The sequence below is a fragment of the Vulpes lagopus genome, chromosome X, assembly GCF_018345385.1.
Source record: "Vulpes lagopus strain Blue_001 chromosome X, ASM1834538v1, whole genome shotgun sequence".
Classification (NCBI taxonomy): Eukaryota; Metazoa; Chordata; class Mammalia; order Carnivora; family Canidae; genus Vulpes; species Vulpes lagopus.
The window spans coordinates 4,078,860-4,104,122 of record NC_054848.1 but is presented as its reverse complement, the minus strand read 5'-3'; the positions used below and the strand labels follow the sequence as shown (position 1 = coordinate 4,104,122).

General features: G+C 46.3%; 1 long non-coding RNA gene across 1 annotated transcript in view; it reads left to right on the top strand.

Moving 5' to 3' along the window:
- LOC121482734 overlaps nucleotides 1-25,044 on the top strand; it is a 107,701-nt gene extending 82,657 nt beyond the window's left edge. The window contains exon 3 of the long non-coding RNA XR_005985608.1: nucleotides 24,920-25,044. This is a non-coding gene — a long non-coding RNA (uncharacterized LOC121482734). The remainder of the gene's footprint in view (nucleotides 1-24,919) is intronic.
- Nucleotides 25,045-25,263: the final 219 nt, after the last annotated feature.

Genomic DNA, 25,263 nt, shown 5'->3' with positions numbered 1-25,263 from the left:
TCCCCGCTGAGCAGGGGGCTCAATGCGGGGCTCCATCGCATGCAGGACCTGGATCATGACCTGAGCCAAAGGCAGACACTTCACTGACTGAGCACCCAAGTGCCCCTCCTGACTCTTTCTTATAATGACTCTGTGGCTGCACTAGATCATCTCCCATCACATAATTCTTGACTTCATCCCAATTGCAAAGTCCCTTTTGCCACACAGAGTAACTGGGAATTAGGACATGCTCATCTTTGGTGGGGGAGGGCATGCTTCAGCCTGCCACACTGCACTTAGTCTCATCAGGTCACTGGACTACTAGGAGACCCTCCTAGGAGACCCTCATGCATTGAATCTCCCATGCAGCAGCTTGTATGCACAGACTCACACGAGTGCAGGGCAACCCTGACATAGTCACCTGATCCCACACCCGTGGTCCACTTTCTCTTCTCTGGTATGAGTCAGGCACCTGAGACAGTTCTCAGGACATCTCACCTCCAGGGAACAGCATCAAGCTCTCTTAGAGCTTCTAATAAACTCATGCCCTTGACTCTCTTTGAAGCTTCCCCCAAAGAAATGTTGCTCTACATTATGATCCACTTTTATTTTTTTAAATATTTTACTTATTTATTCACGAGAGACACACAGAGAGAAAGAGGCAGAGACACAGGCAGAGGGAGAAGTGGGCTCCATGCAGGGAGCCCGATGTGGGACTCAATCCCGGGTCTCCAGGATCACACCCTGGGCTAAAGGTGATGCTAAACCGCTGAGCCACCCAGGCTGCCCATGATCCACTTTTATATGCTTGATGTGGAGAAGGGATCTCAGACCTGGGGAATAGATCTCTTTCTGAATTCTACATTTTTGTGTCTCACCTCCTTTTGGTATGTTGCATCAATTACATCCCGGTGCCCCAATATCCTTCACGTGTATAAATGTATACAAAATTTTTGTCAGGTAAACTAGATGAAGTCCATCCTCTTAGGGCCATGTAACAGAGGCAAGGTGGCTTTATGGAAACGAACATAGATATTGGAAGTGCGACAGACCTGGTTTCAAATTACTATTTCCCCACCATCAACAACTTCTTAAATGTCCTGAGGCTCGGTGTAGTGGATTGATTGCGTAAATTGCCCTGTTTAACATCTCTCTCCACATCCATGTCCTTTGCGATTAGCTTACAACTCAGAGCGCTTTGCAAAAAGCCGTGCTTTGTTTCCAGAGGTGTGTTTTTATAAAGCAGGTCAGCATTGTTATGACTGTGAACTAGGTAAGTATTAATTATAATGATTTGGTGAAAATGCACATAATTCCATGGTATAAATTGTGGCAAAATAAAAGAACATGCTCTGCGTTCAGCCCTGATCCACAAACCCACTCAGAGCTCACCTTGTAGTCCTCTCTTTCTCCTGACTATAGACCTGGTCTTGTGACTTGCTTCAGCCAATGTGACATAAGCCAATGTATATAGACCTGGTCTTGTGACTTGCTTCAGCCAATCTGACATAAGCCAACGTTTGAGAGGGCACTTCTGCTTCCTCTCTTTGACCCCAATCACTGCCATAAGAACGAGCACAGGCTAGCCCGTTGGAAGATCCCAGCTGAAGTCGTTCTAAGCTAGCTGGCCCATGACCTAGACCACCGTCTGACCACAAATTCAGGATGGACCCCACTCAGGAATGGACAGTTCATTCTAGATCAGAAGTACTTCCTAGCTGATGCGGACATGTGACAAATAATAAGTGGCTGTTGTTTCAAGCCACCAAATTATGGCAGTGCTTTGTTATACAGCAGCAGCTAACTGATACACTCCATTCCCTCATTTGTGAAATGAACATTAAAATACCTGCTGCTTATGGGTATTGTGAGAAGTGAATGTACACGAAGAGCCTTGTAATTATCTGGGACACTCAAGATATGCAAGTGGTCACTGAATTTAAGGATGATAATGCAGAAAGACTGGGATCTTTTTGTGTCATGTAGAAGTGAGATTCTGATTAAAGCAGAACATATTTTTTAATGTAAGAATTCTTGTTTTCTCCTTGGTCATATTATATTTGAATTTTAGATATTATGATAATTCTTTTAAGAGTTTGAATTCAGGCAAAAATATTTTTTGCCTCTTTCTTTTTTTTTTTTTTTTTTGTATGGGGGGAGGGTACAGGGAGCAGCTTTAAAATCATCTCTGTTTCATATCTTTCCACTATAATTCCTTGGTCTTAAAAAATAGATTTGCATCATCAAATGTCAACACCCGACTATCTGCCTTTGAGAAAGTAAAGGCATATAAGTGACATTGTCACGATTTCTGCGAGAGACATTGAGCTTTTAACAAAATTTATATCCTATTTAAATGATGCCTCTGAAATCATTAATTTTACTGTTTAGCAAAGAACCTTTGCAATTAGCTATTTAGAATTCAGATCTTTTAAAGCCTTCATGAAATGTGGCCACTGAGCTTCCTGTACAGCATTTTTATAGTTTTAGGTCAGCATGACTGGACTTTAGATTGTTTATGACCCTGAACTAGGAAAAGATTAAATTAAAATTATTTGGTGAAACCAGACATGATCCCTTGGTATAAATTAAGTGTGGCAGAGCAGAAAAAATGTACACTGGTCTCCAAACCAGCTCAGGCGGTTCTTCTCTTTGAACTCCCATTTCCTCATCCATAAGGTGACTCACTCCCCTGATGGTTATTAAAAGGGTAAGAAAATAATGTATGTAAGATGCTCAGTAATGCCTGGGACATGGCAGGCATTCAATAGGTGGTAACATTTTGTTAATACAAACCAGAATTTTGTGGACATGCTTTTGCTTGGAACTGAAGAGATCGTTGAAGATGCCAAAGCCAAAGTCAAAGCATGAAGACAGTAACAATAGAAGGGAGGGTGGTGTTTGGTGGAGGATTTAACTGAAAGGGAAGGGAGAGTGGGCACAGGTAGTTGAGGGATCTACAGGCACCTGGGTGGCTCAGTAGGTTAAGTGTCCGACTCTTGATTTCGGCTCAGGTCAAGAGCTCAGGGTTGTGAGGTGGAGCTCCACGTTCAACGTGGAGTCTGCTTAAAGTTCTCTCTATCCTTCTCTCTTCCCCTCCTCACCCTACTTACTCCCTCTCTAAAATAAAATAAAATAAAATAAATAAAACTAAAATAAAATATAAAATATAAAATAAATAAAATAACATTTAAAAAATGATAGTAGAGCGATCCCACAGCCATTGATCTGAGTTTACCTGCATCACAGCCTTAGGAAATTTGAAAAAGACCTCAGAGCAATGCTTTTAAAAAAAGAATCTCTGATGTTTCATGGACCTAAACTTTTGTAAGCCAAAATGAAGTATGAGGAAAGATGAAGTAAAAAGACCTACAAAATACCAGCTCACGGTCTCATTATTAGAGTCCACAGAGAGACATTGACTGTATCAAGTTACTATATACATTTCAACACGCTGACTCCCCATCTCTGTACTTAGCCTGCTGGGAATGGCAGCCATCCATGGACCACATGTCGGGGCCCACTGTCCTAAAGACATCTGACTGAACCTCCTTCACAATCAGTGCTTCCTTGTATAGTATTCTTCATGGCTTTTTGTACCACCATTATTTCTAGGGAGAGATGGCTTGTGGTTTCATGAGTTGGTTTCTCCTATTTTGGGAAAGCTTCAGTTTATCTTTCCAAGACCTCCATGGGTGCCTGGAAAGGACAGGAGCCAATGACTGGGTTGAAAAAATACAATCCTTCCTTCCTGCTGAGATGCTCCAAAGCAGAACTTAGGCAAATCCAAGTGGGTGGGTCACGATGGTTTTACCAGCTACCAGGAGACTGGAACATTGGTTTGCAAACTAGAGCATGCAGTTAGGGAGTGAAAGGGCCAAAGTAGTGGACTGTAAATGCAAGAGAGGTTGTCACCAGAAAACAAAATTAGAGCTTTTTGTGGTAGTCAAGGTATAGGTAGCTGGTGTTCTTGCCTCCAGCCCCATCCTCCTGTGGTCCATTCTCCATGTTGTAGTTATAGTGATTCCCCAATGTTCAAGTCCGATCATATCAATCCTCAGCTTCACACTTCTCGATATCACTGTTCATTTATGTATGAGCGTTCTGTTGACCACTCCTTGTATATGTCATGTTCCCATATACTTTCTGCTTGTTAGGGAGTAGGGATGCCTGATGGAGTGAAGATCTGCCCTTCTGTCACTCTTCCATTTCTCCTCCTAGCCACAGATTTTATTATATTTGGTCTTTAAGAATATTTGTTCTTTTAGACTTAGGTCAAAAGTTACCCACTTGAGGAGTCTTTTCTGGCCCCCAGCACTAACATATCTCCTCTTGTGTCTTCTTATAGGATCACGTGTTTGAACTATTTTGTCACATAGCTTCTTTCCCCTTTAGACTGGGAAACCCTAGATGGCAGAGTCTATGTTGTATCTCTGGGAAAAGTAAGTTCTCTAGAGTAAGCAGTGTGATAGCTAGCCAAAAATATCTGCACCCAGAGTTCCAAAAACCTGTGACTATATCCTATTATATATAAACAGGGAGTAGGGTAGAAGACGGAATTGAGGTTCCTAACATGCTGACATTAAAATAGGGAGGTTATTTTAGACTCTCCAGTGGAACCCTATAAGTTGAAAAAATGGAGGCAGAACCAAGACACGGCGGTATGAAAAAGGCAACCACCATTTTTGGCATTGAGGATGGAAAGCTGGCCATGAGCATAGGAAGGCAGATTCCCTCTAAAATCTGGAAGTGGCCATCAGTGGGTTCAGCCCTGGGCTCCTAGAAAGGAACAGTCTGTGACACCTCCACACCTTCGCCTCCATTCCCTTGTGAATGGCTGACCTCTAGAACTAGCAGATTAAAGATGTGTGCTGTTGTGTGCTCATTGGGTAATCTGCAATGGGAAACTAATACAGCCACTTAGGAACATGTGGTACTTCTTGAATATTTGTTTGGACAAATGAATGCCGAGTTCACCCAGAGACGAGACTACTTTGATATCAAGCAAGTGAAACTCTCATCCAGAATCCCTTTCATGAGCTTAGGACCACGTTGAGTTTGCATGGGAGACATTCCCATCAAGTGGAGATTTACAGGGTCGGGGCAAACCAATCTTCCTTGACAGTGTTCTCCCACAGATCTTCAACTTTTCAGTACTGAAACTCTGTCTTCCTCAACATGATCATGACTTTTTTACATACAGACAAAACACTGTAGCTTCTGGACGCTACAGATACAAAAAGATGATTGTATTTGTGATTTTTTGCAAATAACCATGAAACTTAGTGGTCAAGAATGACTAAATAGACCTTTGTGTTTGTTTTTGCCTTATGATTTTTGTAGAGTCTGAAATTTGGGGTCTCTTGGGAGGTTTTTTGAAAAAGATTTTATTTATTCATGAGAGAGAGAGAGTGGCAGAGACACAGGCAGAGGGGCAAGCAGGTTCCCCACAAGGAGCCCGATGCGGGACTCGATCCTGGTTCCCAGGACCATGACCTGAGTCAAAGGCAGATGCTCAACCGCTGAGCCACCCAGGCGCCCCTCTCAGTTTTTAAACCACTTACACACAGACGAGTATGGAAGACATTTTGAAGTGCTTAGACCCAGTGTCACACTCCTCAGATAAGTGGGCAAAAATGACGTGACCTTTACTTAACGGTCCAAAGCCAACAATGGTAAAAGCTATGGAAGAGGGGTTCTGATAAAAGTTGACACCCACACGTAGTGAAGTCATTTCACGTTGTTTAGATGAGCACTAGCTATTAAGAGATGCCAGTGTTTGGTAATCTTACTTCATGTTCAATTCCATTTATGCACATACCTTACTGGATGTATTTTCACAATAAATATAACCATATATAACTTCTGAATATACCTTTTCCTACCTGAGTTCATGGTGTGGAGCCAATGCCAGTGATGGGACTATTTCGATGATCAGTACACAACAGTTGTTCTTGTTTTAGTAACTTTGTGGCTATAGAAATTCTATTAGTTCAGTGCTACTCAGACACACACCCGCCTTATGTGTCCTGAGTCATGTTTGTACTGATCTGAGTACATACAATTCGATACCATAAAGTGGCAACGTTACGCTTACAACTGCAGGTCAAGAGCCAGCAGGAGAGTCATAATAGATATTTGCTTCTGATGGAAAAAAAAAAGACATTTTTGAGGATTTTAAAAGAGATTGGACAAATGGACAGTAAAATGGTTTATATTTAAATATATATACAAATATACAGACGTACCTATCTGTATGAAATGTTTCCTAGTATTACTCTGTACATTTGGAAAGTGTTTCTTCCCCCAAAATGAAAATTAAACTGACAGAGAAACTCATTTATCCTTCCATATTCATTTTAGCAATAGAAGAATAGGAGCATTTGAGAGATCTTATGAGCTATTTGTGTCGAAACAAATGGTCTATCATGTCTGTTTCAAGATTCTTCCATTGAAGAAATTTGCAAAGTGCACGCTTGCACACAGAGCTCACACACACGCACTTGGTGTATTCTGGCCTTTTTTTTTTCTTTGAAGAAATATAGTTGTGCAGTACTTTTTGGTTATCTCTAATAGCTTCCTTAACATGCAACGCACACATATATTCACAGTGTCGGATTTGATTTTAATTTGCTCTGAAATGGTCCAGGATTTAATGCTGCTTATTTTTTTTTTGTTATTGTTATTTTTTTTAATGCTGCTTATTTGTACAAAATGTCTTTGTGGGTACATGCACTTTTACATTACACGAGGTGTGAAACTATTATTTATTGAAAAACTCGTACGGGTCAGGCGCATGACAAGTCATCGTCAGCTGCTGTCTACAGGAACTAGACTGAATATACGTTAGTATCTCTGCTTTATGGGTAGGGAAACTAAGGCTCTGAGAGTCAGATGGTTTACATCATTTTCTTAGTCCCTGAGCCTCAGGTTGGTGAAGAATTCCAGAGTCCAGATAGAGGTAGACGAGTACCTGAATGTCTGTCAGATTGTCTTTTTGTCCATTATTTCTGTGCACCTTATCTCACTCTGTCTCTATCATCTATCTATCTATCTATCTATCTATCTATCTATCTATCATCTATCTCCCTATGTATTCTTTCTTTTAAGATTTTATTCATTTATTCATGAGGGGGGGGCAGAGACACAGGCAGAGGGAGAAGCAGGCTCCATGCAGGGAGCCCGATGCAGGACTCGATCCTGGGTCTCCAGGATCATGCCCTGAGCCAAAGGCAGGTGCCAAACTGCTGAGCCACTCAGGGATCCCTCTCCCTATCTATTCTATCTATCTACCAATCTATCTATCCACCCATCCATCATCTATCTCCCTATCTATCTATCCATCTATTTATCATCCATCTCTCTCTATCTATATATATATATATCATCTATCTCCCTGCCTATCTATCTATATATCCATCATCTACTTTACAATTTTTAAAAGGTTTTATTTATTTGAGATAGAGGGAGCTAGAGACCGAGCACGAGCAGGGGTAGGGGCAGAGGGAGAGGCACAAGCAGACTGCCCACTGAACAAGGAGCCTGACACAGGGCTCAGTCCCAGGACCCCAGTATCATGACCTGAGCCAAAAGCAGATGCTTCACTGACTGAGCCACCCAAGTGCCCCTACAACTTTTAATATATACGCATGTTATAGACATGCCTCTTACATGAAATTGGCGTTGCAAAAACATACTTTTGTGGTTCTCTTCACCCTAACTTCCTACTCATATTGGTTTTACATGGTTATAAATGGCCACATTTAATAGTTATCTCAATATACCTGTGGTTGTGTGTGTGAGAGTGTGTGTGTCTAGCACGATGTCTAGGGCACCCACAGCCTAGTCTAAGACAGGTCCTGCTCCAGTGGGGGTTTGCACTCACATGAGTCAACAGTAGGAGACGCACAGCAGGGGCCTGGGGGTGTGGAGGGCTGACACCCCCCCCCCCAGCAGTTTCAGGATGTGGGCAGCACCTGAGGGACCCAATTCTGACCTCACCGCGGGGTTCGCTTCTTCTCTGGGTGGTCTTCACCACTGCAGTTCTGCAGCTCTGCAAATGCTCTAAATACCTGGTCCGCATCTCTTGCATGGTTAGCTCTTGCCTCCCGATCCAGGATTTGCAGCCCCGTATCCTCTTCCTTTACCCTAAACCTGGGAGTGGGAGACTGTTGGCTGCAGCCCTGCCCCGTGGAGAACTGGTGTCGGTGGTGCTCTTGGACTTGTCTGGACAATCCTCTGTGTATTTCCTACAAAATTCCACCTGGGTCTCAGGAGTTGGGGTGTGAGCTGCTCTGGGGGCCTCTTGAATTTAGGCCGATTTGCTCTACACGCGGCAGGATTTCCATGGGTGGTGGGGGGAGCGCCCTTGTGGTGGGGGGAGCGCCCTCATGGTGTCCCCAACTATTTCTCCTTCCCCTTTTGTGTTTCCTTCTATGATTTTGGTCAGGTTCTCTAGGTTTGCTTGTCAAGACGCACAGGGGCAAGGGAGCTGTACTTAGGCTGTTATTTCCCCCAAAATGTTTGGATTTGGGTTTATTTAGCCCAATCTGGGAGACTCTGTGTGTTTACATGAGAGTTTAACCTTTTCTCTGTTCCAGCCTTGGGTGACAATACATGTGTGATTGGCTCCAGTCGTCTCCTTGCTGGTGAGAGATTTTAAGGCTTTCTGGCCATTTCCTTTGTTTTACGTTCTTTTGTGCTATGATTGTGTCTTATTTGTTCACATCTTTTCCAAAGATTAGAAGGGCACATTCTGCTTTTGGAAATACTCTCTTGTGCCTCCCTCTCGGCTTTTCAAGAACCTGATTGCTACAGCCTGAATATTTCCCTGATTTCATATGGAAGCCCTAACCCCAACGGGATGGTGTTTGGGGACGTTTCTTTGGGAGGTGCCCCGGTCATGAGAGTGAAACCCCATGAGTGGGATCAGTGCCCTTCTATGAGAGACCCCAGACAGACGTGAGGACACAGGCAGGAGATGGCCGTCTATGAACGGGAAGCGGGTTCTCCCTAGACACCAAGTCTGCCGGCTCCATGGTCTTGGGCTTCCAGCCCGGAGAAATATGAGAAATAACAGTCTGCTGCTTGGAACCTGCAAAATCTATGGTGTTTTATTACAATTGCCCAAACACACTAAGACAATTACTGACCCCATATTATGAATCTATGTGAGGGATGCCTGGGTGGCTCAGTGGTTGAGCACCTGCCTTTGGCTCAGGGTGTGATCCTGTAGTCCCAGGATCGAGTCCCACACCGGGGTCCCTGCATGGAGCCTGCTTCTCCTCTGCCTGTGTCTCTGCCTCTCTCTCTCTGTCTCTCATGAATAAATGAAATATTAAAAACAAATGCCGAGAACAACAGCTGGTCTCTAATAAGTGTCTCAAAAATTTGAGTTACTTTCATTATTATTGATACTTACATTGTTCAGCATCATGAATGAAGTCATTATCTTTAAACTCCCACCATGTCCAATGAGGATGACTTATATTTTATTGACTCATATTTTCATATCCTTTCCTAACAGAATCTCGGATTTTAAAGCCAAATTATTTTTGTTAGACATGTTACAACTAATACACCCTTTTCAACAGCTTTTGACATTTAATTTCTTTGGATAGCCATATTTGCCACTTTGTTTTTGTAGGAAACACTATGCATCTCTGGTGTTAGTTTGTAGGAAACACTATGCATGTCTGGTGATTTTGTTTCAGAACCTGCTTAGAATTAAATTAAAATCAGACCCATAATTTCTCCATTCTCGAGTTCTCATTTCTGCTTCATCTCTTTGTGAATCGAAGTCGATTTTAATTTTGAGAATATTTGGATTATAAACAAATGGAATCCTTTAATATTTGCTCTTATATGAGACAGACCTCTTGGGCAGATATAAACCTCTTTGGATAACAATTTTTCTATTTTCAGAAGAAAAAGACGTCTCTAATTCAGGCTTCCATAGATGTCTGAACACCCCCATGATTTTGACTTCTTGTGGGGAGCTTGTTTTTATTTCAGATTTTTATTGCATTTATTGTCCCTGACTGAATGCTTGAAAAACTCTTTCCTTTTAACTTAAAATCGCAGGAAAATAAAAATTCCAGGTAACATTTTTTGTGTGAGTGGCTCCGCCTTAGTCTTTAGGCTGATACTATGTTTCCTTGTTTTATTTATTTATTTATTTATTTATTTATTTATTTATTTATTTATTGCCATTGATCCATGTCCATTTTCACTCCTTTTTAGGTCTCTCTTTTTTTTTTTTTTCCTTTCTTTCTTTTTAGGTCTTTGAATGCTGCAAACTGATTTGTGCAAACGGGCTGGGTCTGTGGCTTCTCTTTTGCTCTTCTGTTTGCCACCTTATTTCGGGAGGAGGTTTTTTTTTTTTTTAAGTTTAAGATTTTATTTAATTAAATGTTAAAATTGTAACCTGAACAACTATACAATAATCCATTTGTTATTGTAAGTCACTCTGTGGTACTCTGTTACAGCAGCAGCATCAGGAAACGTACGTATACGTGTGTATAGGTATATTGATAGAAAATCCTGTTAATAGTTTTAAAGCACAGACCTGGGGCACCTGGGTGGCTCAGCACTTGAGCGTCTGCCTTCAGCTGAGGTGTGACCCCGGGGTCCTGGGATGGAGTCCCTCATCAGGCTCCCCTGCACGGAGCCTGCCTCTCCCTCTGCCTGTGTCTCTGCCTCACTCTCTGTGTCTTTCATGAATAAATAAAATATTAAAAAAAAATAAGGCACAGGGCTCAGAGCAGAAACACTGCCCTCCGTGGCTTCCAACACTGCCTGCACCCCCACACTGCCCCTAGTAAGCATGCGTGTGTCGCTCTCGGTGACAGTGAGACCAATGTGTTGGGCCTGCAGGACCCCAGCAGTACTATTGCACAAGTACTGCGTGGACCTTCCTGGGAGCCGTGAATCAGGGGACAGACTGTACTGCATGTGACGATGCTCTGGCCGCCCCAAGTGCTCAATTCGTTTAGCAAGGATGTGGAACGCGGTCGACTGGGGGCAGCTTCATGAGCTGAGGGCAGGTGCTTCTTGGAGAGGCTTTCAGCTGCCCCATCTCCCCTCTGGAGCACACGTGCGTGTGGGACGTTTCTACGCAGCGAGCCGTTCCCCGCAGTTAAGAGGTGGCATCCTTGCCGTGCCTTGTGCTTCATGCCCGTGGGCGCCGATGCACAAGAATGTACCGATAGACCCTGAGGACCATGCCAGGGATTGGAATACGTGCAGGATGCCTCGATGACTGAGCCACATGCATCCTCTTATTCTTGCTTCAGAGCAGAAGACAAAGCCAGTGCTCAGGAGTCCCCAGAAACGTTTTGTGCTTCCACGTTCTTGCTGTTTCCAAGAGGGCGTCCCATCCTGCCTGACCACGGCCCAGGGAGAGCCAGACACACACCCAGCCCCATCCACAAGGCTCCCAATGACAACAGGGCCCTGCAGGAGCTTCCTCTCCCGTCCACCACATCCCTACAGTCCCTCCCTCCCCTGCAACCCGTCTTTATTGCAAATGTATGGTAAGGACCTGGAGCTGAATGCTCAGTGTGCTCAGAGCCGGCAGGCGAGCTACCAACGGCTCCCCTCAGCTGTGTCTCTCTGCCCTAATTCTCTCCTTGCACTAAGAAGCTGCTCTCCTGCAAGCTGATGTATGGCTCTTCTTTTTCTGTGATCGGCAAACCTGGTTAGTGTTTCCTTGAGTGCTTTGAAGAGCGGTGTGGAAGCATCTCATGGAGGAAGTTGAACACACATATATAAATATATATATTTTTTCACTGTATGTGGTCCTAAGACGTTGCGTGCAGGAGCAGCAGTGCCACCTGCACCTTCTCACGGGGCCCTGCTCCTATGCCCTGGGGCCCACACCCCAAATCTGTCTCCCACCACTTCCTTCTCCTTTGGGAGTCACCTCACCATCTTTCACTCAGACGTTCCTCAAAGCAGCAGACGTGTTGGCTTCCAAACCTTGGGATTTTCTTTTTTAGAGAGATTTTACGTCTAATATCTTAAATTTTGATTTTTTAGTGTGACTGTCTGCTACATAGACAATTTTTTATAGAAAAGTATAAATGTAATTAATTGTACGCTTGCTTTCCCTGTATGGGGAGACGGTGACCTCAACCGTTAGATCCCCAGTCCACCACCATAGAAGACCACCCAGCTCTGTCTAGAACCCCACCTTCACCCTTGTGGGTATCTCTCCAGTGCTCACATAATCCCAAGCTCTGTGGCCATGCAGATCCACACCTCGTAACAATACAACCATGAGCCCCGCGTCACGATGTCCTGCTGGTGGACAGTGTGAATCTTTCACGCTGGAGGTCCTCCTCATCGTCTAAGATGATCTCCTGTATTGTGTCTCTCCTTTCAAAATATTGTGCAGGACACAAAGGTGCCAAGTACAGCGCGCTGCTCGTTGTCGATGGCAAAACATAAATATCCACTGAGAAAAGAAATAAGAAAAGTGAGGAGACTCCAGAATCACCTGTCAGAACCTTGCAGTTGGGAATGGAGACAGATTACTGCACCTGAGGGTTAAAAAAAAAATAGCATGAATCCATGAAGGCTTTTTTCAAATCCGATTTTGAGTGAATCCATTCTTTCACTGCTTCATGCGTCCTGTGGAATAAAGAGGGAGAGGCTGCAAATATCATTTACTAATGCAAATCTTCACGCTACCGGTGCTGTGCCTGCATGTACGCAGTCTCTCCGCGGACCAGCCTTGCATGCAAGAACAGCAAATGCATGTTGCGTGCGTATTTTAGTACGCATGAAATAGTACCATATCTTTGTGGGGGGAATACTTTTAAAATTCTGGCGAGAGAGGCAGAGTCAGTCTGTGTGTTGTATGACATTTAAGTAAGATCCAGGGTGAAAACACCAATGATGGTGGGATGGGACCTTCATGGAAAGCTATGAGCAGCCTTTGGAACCCTATTCTCCTCTTGGACAGAAAAGCCCATCTTCACGTTGTTGACTGATGTCACAATTTCACCAAAATACTTCATTTTCCAGTCATACCTAAGTAATGTCCCTTAAGTATTGACCTTGTAGGGGATCTAAGTACATCTTACGAAATATTACCAGCAACAGGTGCATCTTTCCAGAAGGAATTTCTTAGCGAGCTCTAGGAATAACGAGGACAAGGAATGAACAAGTCTTACGTACATTGTGTTAACCATTTCATTAAACCTTTTGAATTATCACCACTACCATCATCACGAATGGGATTATTCACATTTCTTCAATAATAAAAGCAATAGGCTCAGAGAGAATCACTTATTTGTATACATTTCTCAAGTGGTTTAATTAAACTCAGCTGTACACCCAAATCTGTATGCCTGAAAATCACATGAATTCTTTTTTTTTTTTCACCACACTATATGGATATTCTGTTTCACCTGTGGTGGGTGATACAAGCCAAAGGAAGAAAGCAAGTAGGCGCTTCCCTGATCCTATGTGCTTGCTCTGTTCTGAGCTTGTTCCCAAGGTAGATTCGCTGTCCTGACACACCCAAGGTAAATCCTGTTTGGACTCAGCAATACAAATGCCAGTGACTATTCTGAAGGTGGGGTGCCGCTTGGCTGCTCACATGGCGTTGTGCATTTTGAAGACACAAAATCTAGTTTGTGCAGAAAACAGAGACGCCAAGGGTTTGTTCTGTGTTGCTAGGAGCACAGCACGTTCAAGACTCCACTCCCTTTGAGCCAGGATGCTACAGCTGGCAGACGGACCGAGTTATGCCATCTTGCGGAAGGCGTTTGGCCGTGCTCTTACGATGGTAGTCACACAGCGAAGGAGAGTGTGGTCTTTCTCAGTCCCACTGAGAGTCGCTCAGCATGTGCGTTTCAAACTGCTGAGACTTGGAACAGTTCAAAATACCCCAAAGGAGACCTCTTGTTGCAGGAAGGGGTGGGGTGCGGTGTGTGCCACGACAGTTTCCACGTGCAGCTCAGCCTTCCCCGCTATTGGCGAACAAAGATTTCCCAGCTTGAGTGATGACACTTCGTCTATAGCACAGGTTTGGAGACACCAAGCAGAAACTAGAAGAGAACTATAGTGGGACAGTGGGTGTCACAACACATGTTCACACATCCGGACTTCTAAGTCACTGGGTTATGGATGTGTGCAAAAAATATCCGGGGTGCTACAGCCAGTTTGAAATGAAATGTCCTAAAAGAAGATGACTGATGACTGGAACTTGGGAAGAAGGAGAGACCTACAGAGAGCCTTCTTGTCTTCATTTTGGAATGAGATGGTTGGAGAACGATGGCCAAAAGGTCCAAGAGGTGCAGAGAATGAAGAAATGCAAACATGAGTTTTATGAGAGATTATCAAGTGTGACAGGGATCTGGAGAAAAGGGAACTCAGCACCACATGTGTGGGTGGCAGCCTGCTGAAATGGCTCCCAAAATTCCAACCTCCTGACACTCACACCCCTGTGTCTGTCTGCATCTCCATCTCTCCTGTACAGGATGCCTGTTGACTCCTTGACGATGACTAGAGATGAACTGATCTGAGATTACCATATGGTCTCCATTGGCTCCAGCTGCCATAGCAAAACAGCATAGACTGAGTGGCTCAAAAACCAGACATCTATTTCTCACAGTCCTGGAGGCTGGAAGTCTGGGATCACGGGGCCACTGCATCAGGTTCTGTGACGATCCTCTCTACCTGACTTGCACATGTCGGCTTTCTCCCTGGGTCCTCAAGCTGTGATGTCTCTTCCTCCTTATCCCACCACAGGGACTCACACTGATCAACCCCTCTAATCCCACCAGGTCTCACCCTGACCTCCTTAGACAGCAGCATGCGACCAAAGGACCTTCCATCCATCCTGAGGAGCTGAATCCTATCAGCAACCGCATCCATGAGCTTGGGACAGGTCTTTTCCAGTGCATTCTGGAGATGTGGCCATAGCTCTGACCGACAGTTAGGTTTTTAGATTGTGAGAGATCTTCCTGTCTAGAGAACCCAGCTAAGCACAGAGCCTTGATCTGCAGAAATTGCAATAAATGTTGCTGTTTCATGTCACTAAATTTGAGATAATTTGATGATTGCATAGACAGCCATCATCAATACAATATGGTAGCCTGCTTCAAATATGGAAAGGGCTTTAAAAGCTGGAAAGGTTTAGATTTCTTCTGTTGATTCTGTAAGTGCCAATGAACCAAACTGAAAGTGGAGGGGGGGGGCTTGCTGTAGTTAATTTAAAATGAAGACTTTCTAACCATTTGAGATTTCTAAAAATGGAACCAGCTTCTATAAAAAGCAGTTAAGTCGAATCAGTTTCAATTGGAGACCAAATGGCCGTATCTCCAAAATGCCACGGGGCTAGTTAGCTGTTGTATCAAGGATGAACAGGATCCCTGGTTCTCGAACCTGGCTACCTATCAGAATTACATGGGGGCATTTTAGAAAATGCCAAGTTCTGAGCCTCAGCACCCAGGATTCTGATCTAACCAGTAGGCAGTGATTCTACAAGTTTCAAATTCTTTGACAAATTCTTCACTTCTCTTTGATGCAGGAAGTCCAAGGACTAATGTTGGGAATTCACTTGCCTAGAAGACATCTGGATACCCAATCTTTGGATTTTAGCTTTCCAATTTAAAATAACTAATATAGTAAATGCTCTGCTTCCAGATTCTTTCGAGGCTCCATGTACATCTTCTCTGCCGTTTAGAACAAAGGAGGCAAGGGGAGATGTTGGAATGATCATCTCTTCCCTGAGAGGAATGTGCTGATACACGGGGCATATGTGGGGGCACGTTATTCTCATCACCTCAGCAAATACAACAACTGAGCGCTTTCTGTTATCAGTAAACCTTCATGGACGTGACTTTTCTGATAACCTGAACATTTTACCAAAGATTGGCCAGGGACATGAGACAAGAGCCTGTGTCCGTTCACCTCATAAATATATACCAATGGTGTTGGTACTGAAACAGTGCCATGAACAAAAGGGAAGTCTCCGTCTTCAAGGCAGCCGGGGCCCAGAGGAGGCACACACCCGTTCTGATGTGAATGGAGTCCCAAGAGCCGTGAAGCGGGGCAAGAGGCAGCTAACTCAGATCTGACAGGAGAAGAGGGAGAGGAGATGTGGAATCCAGCCTCAGGCCATATGAGAGCATTACGACTATGTTCTAAGGGCGCCTTCAGGTGTGCCAGAGGATGTCAAGCAGGGGAGGTACGAGCTTGTTTCAGACGATCGCTGTTACCTTTGGTACAAAGCTGATTGGGGAGTGGGATGTTGCATTTAATTGTATTGCAAGGACTACTTGCAAATACAATAGACCCTTAACCGACACGGCTTTCAACTGTGTAGGCCCCTTAGACTCCAGTATTTTTCATAAATACAGTGCAGCCCTGTTGGTGTATTTTCTTTTCCTTATGATTTTTTTTCCTTATGATATTATTAATCGCATTTTATTTTCTCTGGTTTACTTACAAAATATGAATATGTATATACTGAGATCTTTCAAGTATGTGCTAGGGGACTGTTTATGCTATTGGTAAGCCTTCCAGTCAACGGTGGGCTGTTATTAGTTATGTTTTGGGGAAGTGAAAAGATATATGCAGGTTTTCGACAGTCTGTGTTGGAGGATGGTTGGTGTCCACTTCCCCTCCCCATGTTGTGCAAGGGTCAACCGTAATTTTAAAAGTCGGTAATATTTAAAGAAGGCTGGCATCCAAAAAGCTCTTCGTCGCCCCACATCGTTGCCTCTCCCATTCAAGCAACTGCCCTAGAGGCTGTCAACTCTTTCACCTTTTCTTCTGGAGTTTAGAGGAAACTATCTGTTCACTTGTCTGTCTAGAGGTTGCTCTTCTCTATCAGCATGAAAATTATTTTTACACAATCAGCAAAAGAAGCAAAAGCACCAACCTCCGTCAACCTACTTCCTTCACCTTACGACCTGAGGATGTTTGGTATTGGTGGAAGCAGGGAGAGTAGTTGATGGAACAGTTTCTGAAAACTCTGGAACCTACTCATCTTGCGTGCCTGGACCTTTATACCCACTGAACAGTCTCCCCATTTCCCCTCCCTCCAGTCCCTGCCAACCACCCTTGTTTTCTGCCCGTTTCCACGCGGGACTCATTTTCCCGTTTGCTGTGGACCACACCGTCTTTCTTAAAGCAAGAGAAGAGCTCTTTCCAAAGAGAGTATGCTCCATGCATGTGGATTCAGCCGTCTTTAAAAATCTGAAGTTGCTCAGTGTTCCGCTGGGAAAAGTGTGGGTTATTGTTCTATTGACCGTTGTTCAGACCTTGAGGTGCTCCCATACTTTCATGGCGCCCACACAGAAGAGGAAGCAAAATTGCGTCATACATAAAATACTACAGGAAAATCCTGTCTTTGGTTTCTCTCATTCCACACATTCCCCTTTGCAAGAATCCCTCCATGCCTGTGCACCTGTCCTGGTCCCCAGCCTCACCACAGGCTCTGAGCAGCTACCCAGAACCCTAGTAAGTGCAAGCAGACCTCTTGGGGATGACAGTCTGCATGACAATGAAACCCAACAATCCCACAGGTTTTAAAGTAGGGATTACTGGAACTGCCTTTAAGACCTGAAGGGTTTGACAGCATTGTCAAAACTCCCACTCACCACCCTTGCAAGATCAGTGTTTCAAAAGTTCCCCGTGTGACATGCCCCCCCCCCCTCCCACCACCACTCGGCCTGGCGCTGCTGAGATGTCTCACCTTGAGCCTCAGATGGTAGATGAAAGGTGTCTGTGCGCGCCTTTCTCACCATAATTCACAGCTGTGATTCTCCCCCCAGATGCAAATCCTTCTCCTCAGAGGATGCACGGCAAGTCACAGAGCCACTGTGTTGCTTTGCCCCTGGCGTGATTCCAACCCCGGGAACATCTCAATGTCACCTGCACATGCTTTGTTTAGTCACTGTTCTCACTCCCCATCGCGTGTTCTATTTTCTCCTGTTTCTCTCTTGGGGTGACCTCTTTTCCTGGAGGCCTCTCCCTCCTTCTTGTTCACTTCTGAATGATCCATAGGGACAGTCAGCGATGCCCAGCCTTTTCACCCTCCACGTTTACCCATTGAATGTACATGAACCCTCTGATACCATCCGTCTCGCATGGATGAGCCGAAAGTGTGAACAGGTGAAGATGACATGCGTGGGAGATGGAGGATGGCTCCCATGGAAAACTTACCTGTGTTCAGATCTCTGCATCCCTGCTCCCAGGGGTCACTCACTCCTCCCCAAATACTGATGATGTTGAGAGAAAGACGGACTTCACTTGCGCAAAGTTATCTTTAACGGTACCCAGGCCGAACCTTTATTTGTAAGAATAACTTGATTGTTGACGAGGAAGAGAGAAGGGTGCTTGGATTTGCCAGGTTCTGGTTCAGGACAAAGCAGTGCCTTCCACAGCACTCTCTTTGGGGTTGGGCCTTCCCAAGAAGGCGTGAATTACATGCAGGGTCTGCCAGAAGGCAATTGTGTGATGAACCAAGAGGATGCACATTGCCTAATAATCCATTCTCAGGGTGGAGCACCGCAAGGGCCGAGGGCCTGTAGACCGGGGGACAGTAGATTTGGTAGCTCAGTCACTGTTCGGATTTAGGCCCAATACCTAAATCCTGAGCCTCAGCTGGTGTTCATGATTTACCACTCCCTTTTCCCTACCGTATCCCTACATACTCTCCCCCATCCTTCATCCTCTCAGAGGTCAACAGTTGCTCACTTAATAATTAACTAACTCCAAGGACTTCTGGGAGTTCTCATAATTCTGAATGCCCCCTTATGGAGCATATGGGAACCTGGGCGGGGGGGCGGGGAGCATTTTTAGCAGCTGCAACAAATGGCAGCCCTTAGGCATTGGAGGTTGGGTTCGCTCTGCATGACATGCTGGAACCCATAGGCAGCCCCACAGCAAAGAATGACCCCCAAATCCTGCATGGTTTTCAGAAGCTCTCCTAGCTACCCTGGTACGTAAAAAAACAAAACAAAACAAACAAAAAAACCAAAAAAAACCTTTTATCTTTTTATAATCATACACCCCTATGATGGAATTCTATTTCCTCTGTAAATTCAAGTACTTTTTCCCCTCACAGTGTTAAAACAATGATTTTCTTGACGCATGTATCATTAGATTACGCAGCTGACCCTTGAAACGACACGAGTTTGCACCGCGCCAGTCCATTACATGTGCATTGTTTTTGATAAATACAGTACAATGCCATCAATGCCTTTTCTCTTCCTTAGGATTTTCCCAATCACATCGTTTTTTTACCCCCCTCTGGCTCACTCGATTTTAAGAATACAGTACACCATACATAGAACACGCCAAATATGTGTGACTCTGCTGTTGATGTTACCGGCAGGACTTCTGTAGGTCTTGACTTCAACAGTAAGCTATTAGTACTTAGGTTTTGGGGGAGTCAGAAGTCACACATGGATTTTTGACTGTGCAAACAAAAGTCGGGGCTTATCCCCCTATCCCCCGTGTTGTGCAAAGGTCAACTGTACTCGGTTTTGTCTAGGATTTTGCCAAAGCTTGAGCACCATCATGGAAAACCATCTCACTAGTATGACGTCCACTCACCATGTTGGAATTCTCTTAACATACAGAGGGGTTTCCACATAGGACTACGTGTTCTGTGATAGTTTAGCACGTCTGAGAGGATGAAGGATGGGGGAGAGTATGTAGGGATACGGTAGGGAAAAGGGAGTGGTAAATCACGAACACCAGCTGAGAAGGACATTCGATACTGTGCTTCTAGACAGGGCCAGCCCAAGCTCTTGTGAGGCAACACCAGCCTGTCTTGATTTCTCCCCTTGGGCAGCCTATGATTTGTCTCAGCACATTAGCCTAAATTTATTTGCCATTATTTCCATGTTTTTCCCCCCTTACCACCACCTGGCGGTCCTTATCTTAATGCTAGTTGTTACGAGTGCGTTCTGCGTTGTACTCCTCCCACCGCACGTTCTCCCTTAGTAATATCTTCTGATCTCCTCCTAAACTCAGGCCTGTGCATCCTAAGGAGGCACCAGCATCTTAGCGTCCTCATGTACACTTGTGTTTTCACGCCTACTTCTCAATACGGTGGGATACATACTCTTCTATGGGGACAATTTTTCCTTGCCTTTCTCCATGATAGCCCGGCGAAGGCATCGTATTGCTTCATTTTCAAAATCTGGTTGTGGTAGCTTATGGTATACAGTGTTAGGCCAAGATAAAGAAGGAATTCCATTTGTTGTGAAGAAGGCAGCTTGGTGCAGGTATTGTTGAGGAACTCTGGGGTATAGGTAGGAAAGTAGCGTGAGAGGGACCCCCCACCGCAGCCCACCTTGTCTGCTAAGAAACATTTCACGATGGTGCTTGTAGTCATGCCAGTGCCCCGGATGGACGGCTAACAAAAGAGATGAGCTCATGGGCAGGGCAAAGAGCAGTGGGCCAGCATTTGGCGGGGCTTGGCCACAAGTTACGAGACCACATACAGACCTTATAGGCTCCGTTCTCTTCGTGTCCAAAACGCCAAACACGTGTCCAGCGACTGGGTGGATGTGCAGTCAGCCAACAAGGATGTGCCCTTCTCTTATGTCTCCGCCTCTGGGAAGATTAGCTCTGCTCGCACTGCTTTGCAATGCTTTGCTTCAAGCTATGGCTCTGCGACCCAACCATTCTCTCTCTGAGGCTGGCGGATATTTCTTGCTCATCTTTGTGTCCTTGGATTTGAGTGTTGAAAACTATAAGGTGCTTCAAACGTGCTGGAAGACTCAATGCACTCCTTCAATCATACGTTTATTCAAGGTGAGGTTGACATCCGTAGTTTTAATGCCACTGACTTGACTAATTTTGAGTAGCCCAGAAAACCACTGTTGTGCCTATTAATGACAATAACGGACATAAACCTGCTTGAGAGCCACTGTCGTTATTTTTTATTATTATTATTTTTTCTTTTTTTTTTTCCCGCTGTCGTTATTATAACCCTCCCTTATTTCGGCAATTTTAGAAGAAAGAGAGAGAGGGGGTAGCTTTATTTCCACTATCTGCTATCCAGGCATGAGAATCAGAGCATAAGTGTGATGCAGCTTTATGCATATCAAGGGTCATTTCCTGGAGGCACACATCATAACCGCAGAATAAAATTTACATTCCTGCAGGCTTTAATTTCATATTTATGAAATTTTTATAGGTTTTATAATAGAGAGTGTGCCTAGAGTTTGGCCAAGGTGTGAAAAATATTATATGGTAAATGGCCGTATCCACCAGTATTCTCGAGACGTGAGAATAAAAAATAAAAATAGTTGAAACATTTGCAGATGAGCGACTAAAATATCCTGGGCATTAGGCACATGCCGTGGCATGCTATTAAGTACTTTGATAAATATTCTCCTATTTGATGCTTATAAAACTTGCTAAAGTAGAACTTGCCAGTTTCCTTTTCTACCTGAGGGGCCTGGGGATCCAGATAGATGCTCGCGCCGCCCGCAAACGATGGATTTGTTGGAGCCACATTCCCCTGACTCTAAAAACATTGCTCTGCTAGACGCTGCTCCTCATTTAGGCCGTGGCTTTCTTTTGTCTTCATAATTTCAAAATTTTTTTTCCGACTTCCTTTCCCTAAATGGAGCGCGTCCCATCGTTTTGGCTCTTCCGTTCGTGAACATATTTTCCCGTAGTCAAATTTAGCCACTTTCCCTTGACTCCGCACATTAACAAATGCTTCCCAGCATCTTGGGATAGAGACGCGGACGTTTTCACGTGTGTGTGTGGGGGGGGGGGGTGCTTGGGCCTTTCAGCCACGTGCTCCCCCGTGGGCGTGAGGGCAGGTGCAGCGCGGCCACTGCAGGTGCGGGCAGGTGCCGCTGATGTCCGGGCAGGCAGGCTGGCCTCGACGGACGAGGCTGTGACTCGGTTCTGTCCCCGGAGAGGACGCACCGTCTGTGGTCGTCTGCTGCAGCCGGTGGCTCTGGTCCTCACGCAGCCGCCTCCTCTGCCCGCAGCCCGTGCCAGTGTGAGGCGGCCGCTCTCGCACACACACGTGGCCAGGCCCCCATGCGCGGCCTGAGCACTGGGCTGCCGAGACCCCGGCCCGCCAGGCCCCCCCGCAGCTGTGCCCCTCCTTCTGCCACCCCAGGAGGGAGCACAGGGGGCCCGCGTGCGGTGACCCTGCCTGGCCTGCCTGTGCACGGGCCCCCTGGCTGCACCAGCCCGTTGGGGACCAGCCCGTGACCAGGGCGGCAAGAGGGGCCAGCAGCCAAACCAGGCGCTTCCTTGAGCGCCCCGTAAGTGGAAGCAGCGCTTTCCGTGCCACATAAGCTGAGCTGGTTGGTAAAAGACGGAAAAATGTGCGGACCTGCGATGGGCACCCTTCCCGACAGCTCCCGGTCGGCGTCCCTTCCTCCCCTTTGTCACCACCCGGCCGGTCCCGAGTGGCGTCCTCGGCCTGCCACCGTCTCCGTGTCCCTGGGACGCTGTGCAAACAGAACCCCTAGGTCGTATTGCCAGTCCAGGCTTCTCGAGAAAAATGCCGCTGCGCGTCCCCCGACGGACACGAGGCGCAGGGGCATTTCTGCCTCACACGTTAGGGGCCTCCCTGTTGGCTTGTCCCTCCGGCCGAGCTGGCTCCAGCCTCCCCCGCTCGTTCTGCCTGCTGACCGCGCACCTGCAGCTCCAGCGCGCACCTGCTGCCTGCAGGCGGCCCTCGCGCCCCCCCCAGACTCACATCTGTCCCCAGGTGTTTCCTCACTTCCTCCCGCCATGCCCCCGCTTTGAGGCTGGGGTGAGGCTGGGAGGGCTTCAGGAAGGGAGACACACAGGAAGGAAAGCAAGCCCGGGGTCCGTTGCACGTCGGACGTGGTCGGTGCCGAGGGGAGCAAGCACAGGCCGGGCACCGGGGCCGGGGAAGCAGGCCGCGCCTTGCGAGCCGGCGGGCAGGTGCCCCGACCTCTCGGCTGCTTGCACCGCAGGACCCGTGCGCCCGCCTCACCGGCTTTGCTGCACCACCCTCCGTCGGGGCTGCTGCGAGGGTCCATGCCCCCCCCCTCCACCGCCTCCCAGTGCTCCCCCCGAGGCACCAGTGCACCGTGGAAGTCTTCGACTCACGCATCACCTCTGGCTGACCCCTGACCTTAGGATGAAACACAGAACTCATGCCGCGGTCTCTGGCTGTGCACACCTGGGCTCCTGACTTCCCTGGGCTCTTTGGCTCTTGTGCCCCCCTGACCCTGTTTCATCCTGTTACCTGTGCTTGTCTCTTCCTGCCCTTAGGACCCTCAAGCAGACCGTCCCCCAGGCTGGATGCCCTTCTCTTCGTCTCCAGAAACTTCCATCCATCCTCCAACAACCAACTGTCCTTCACTTGGAAAGCTCTTCCCGGGTTTCTCCTTCTGCCACTCGATCCTTCTCAAACTCTCAGATTCTTGTATTTCATTCACAGACCTTATGATAATTTGTGATGTGTGAATACTTCTGCAATCACTTGGTCCCCCCTTCCACGTCCTCCCTGGATGGTGAGGACCAGAAGATCGCTTTGGTTTACACCCTGCCTGCTTGGCTCCTAACACAGCAGTGCATGGGAAACACATATGAAATATGGGTTCAATCAAACTATTGTTGGTTGAATCAAATGTTGATTCTCCTCCAGGGCTCACTTTTGCCCGCAGAGAACACTCGGCAACATCGGGAGATGTTCATTATCACAACCGAGGGAGACGCTCCTGCTCTTTGTGGGTAGAGGAATGTCGTAAAGGTCCTACAGGACTTGGTGGGGCTCCCCGTGAAGTGAGCTGTCTTTTCCAAGAACTCAAGGAAACACAGAGACTTCATCCACGTCCGCAGGTTCCTACAGGATCCCATGATCCTTCCAACTCCGAGGGAGCTTTGGTCAGAGCTACAAACTCAAAGCAAAGTGAGAAGCATCCCATTGCCTGATCTTCACTAATTACTGATGGCCACGTGCGTACGTGTCTGCTGTCACGCCTCCTGTCTGCATGTGTCCAGCTCGCAGTTAGCTTGCTCCTCTTTCCTCCTTTTTTTTTTTTTCCAAGATTTTATGGATTTAAGAGAGAGTGAGCGAGCAAGAGAGCAGAAGCAGAGGGAGAGAGAGAAGCAGGCTCCCTAGCAGGAGCGTCACGTGGGGCCAGATCCCAGGGCCCTGAGATCACGACCTGAGCGAAAGGCGGGCGCTTCACCCACTGCGCCCCACCCCAGGCGCCCCATACTCTCTCTGCTTATATGCCATTAATCTGGAGCCTTTCCCATCACGCCATCTCAAACAATTTTCTAAATTTCCATGCTACATCGACCGCCTCTAACACCAAAATTCATCAACGGAAAAAATACTGATCTTAATATTGAGATAACAAAAGCATTCCTCCCCCGCCCGGATTAAATTACCATATGTTGGCCCCGCGAGCGTCATTCTCACGAATATAATTAAAATATCACTAAAGAAGAGGCATCAATATTATTTACCTCGAAGCCGCTGCTGCACAGAGGGACACCAACGGTTGTGCGATTATCTGGCGAACTGATCGATGCAGACTGTTAATATGTGTGTCTCAGACGCTCCGGCCTATTTTTCTTATCTTCTACCTTTATAAATTTCTCAGCGGTGTAAAATAGGATTGTCCCGTTTCCTCCACCGGTGAAGAAATGCATCAAGCTCGGAGATATGTAAATCTCTTATCACAGTTTCAGGAATTATCATGTTCATAAGAGAGAAAGGGGGGATAAGCCTAAATTCCCATAAGGTGGTGTTTCCAAAGGGGCCGCGCTTTCCCTCTCGCAGTCCCTAACCCGCCTTTCTTTTCTGCTTCACGGGGCTTACTCGCAAAGCACGTGTTCCTTAGAAGCGATGAGGTTGGTGGGTGTGGTGTGTTTTATCGCCTAAAACCTGAAAACTCCATTTCATCTTTGCTTTGCCTTAGTCCGGATTTCCCACTTCTCTTCTGTACAGATTCCCACTGAAGGAAGATGTAAATGTCCCACGGACCTGTTCCCTCTTACAACTACGTCCCTTAATCGAGTGCTTGTTGGTGCACCAAAGTTTCGGTTAAAAGGTAGATTCTGACCCGGATCAAGAATATCAGGTGGGTTTCATTTGATTGACGGTTGACAGGCCGAGGTCTCATCCCTGTCTTTGATGCTGCTCCATGGCTCCAAGGTCAGCTTGGGGCTCTTTCCTCTTGTCTCACCATTTCCCACGGGCTGTACCCTCCTGACGTCGTCCCTCATCTGTGAGCTGCTGTCACTGAGTCTGGTGTGGAGACGAAGGGCACACATAGACTCTGGAGCACCCAG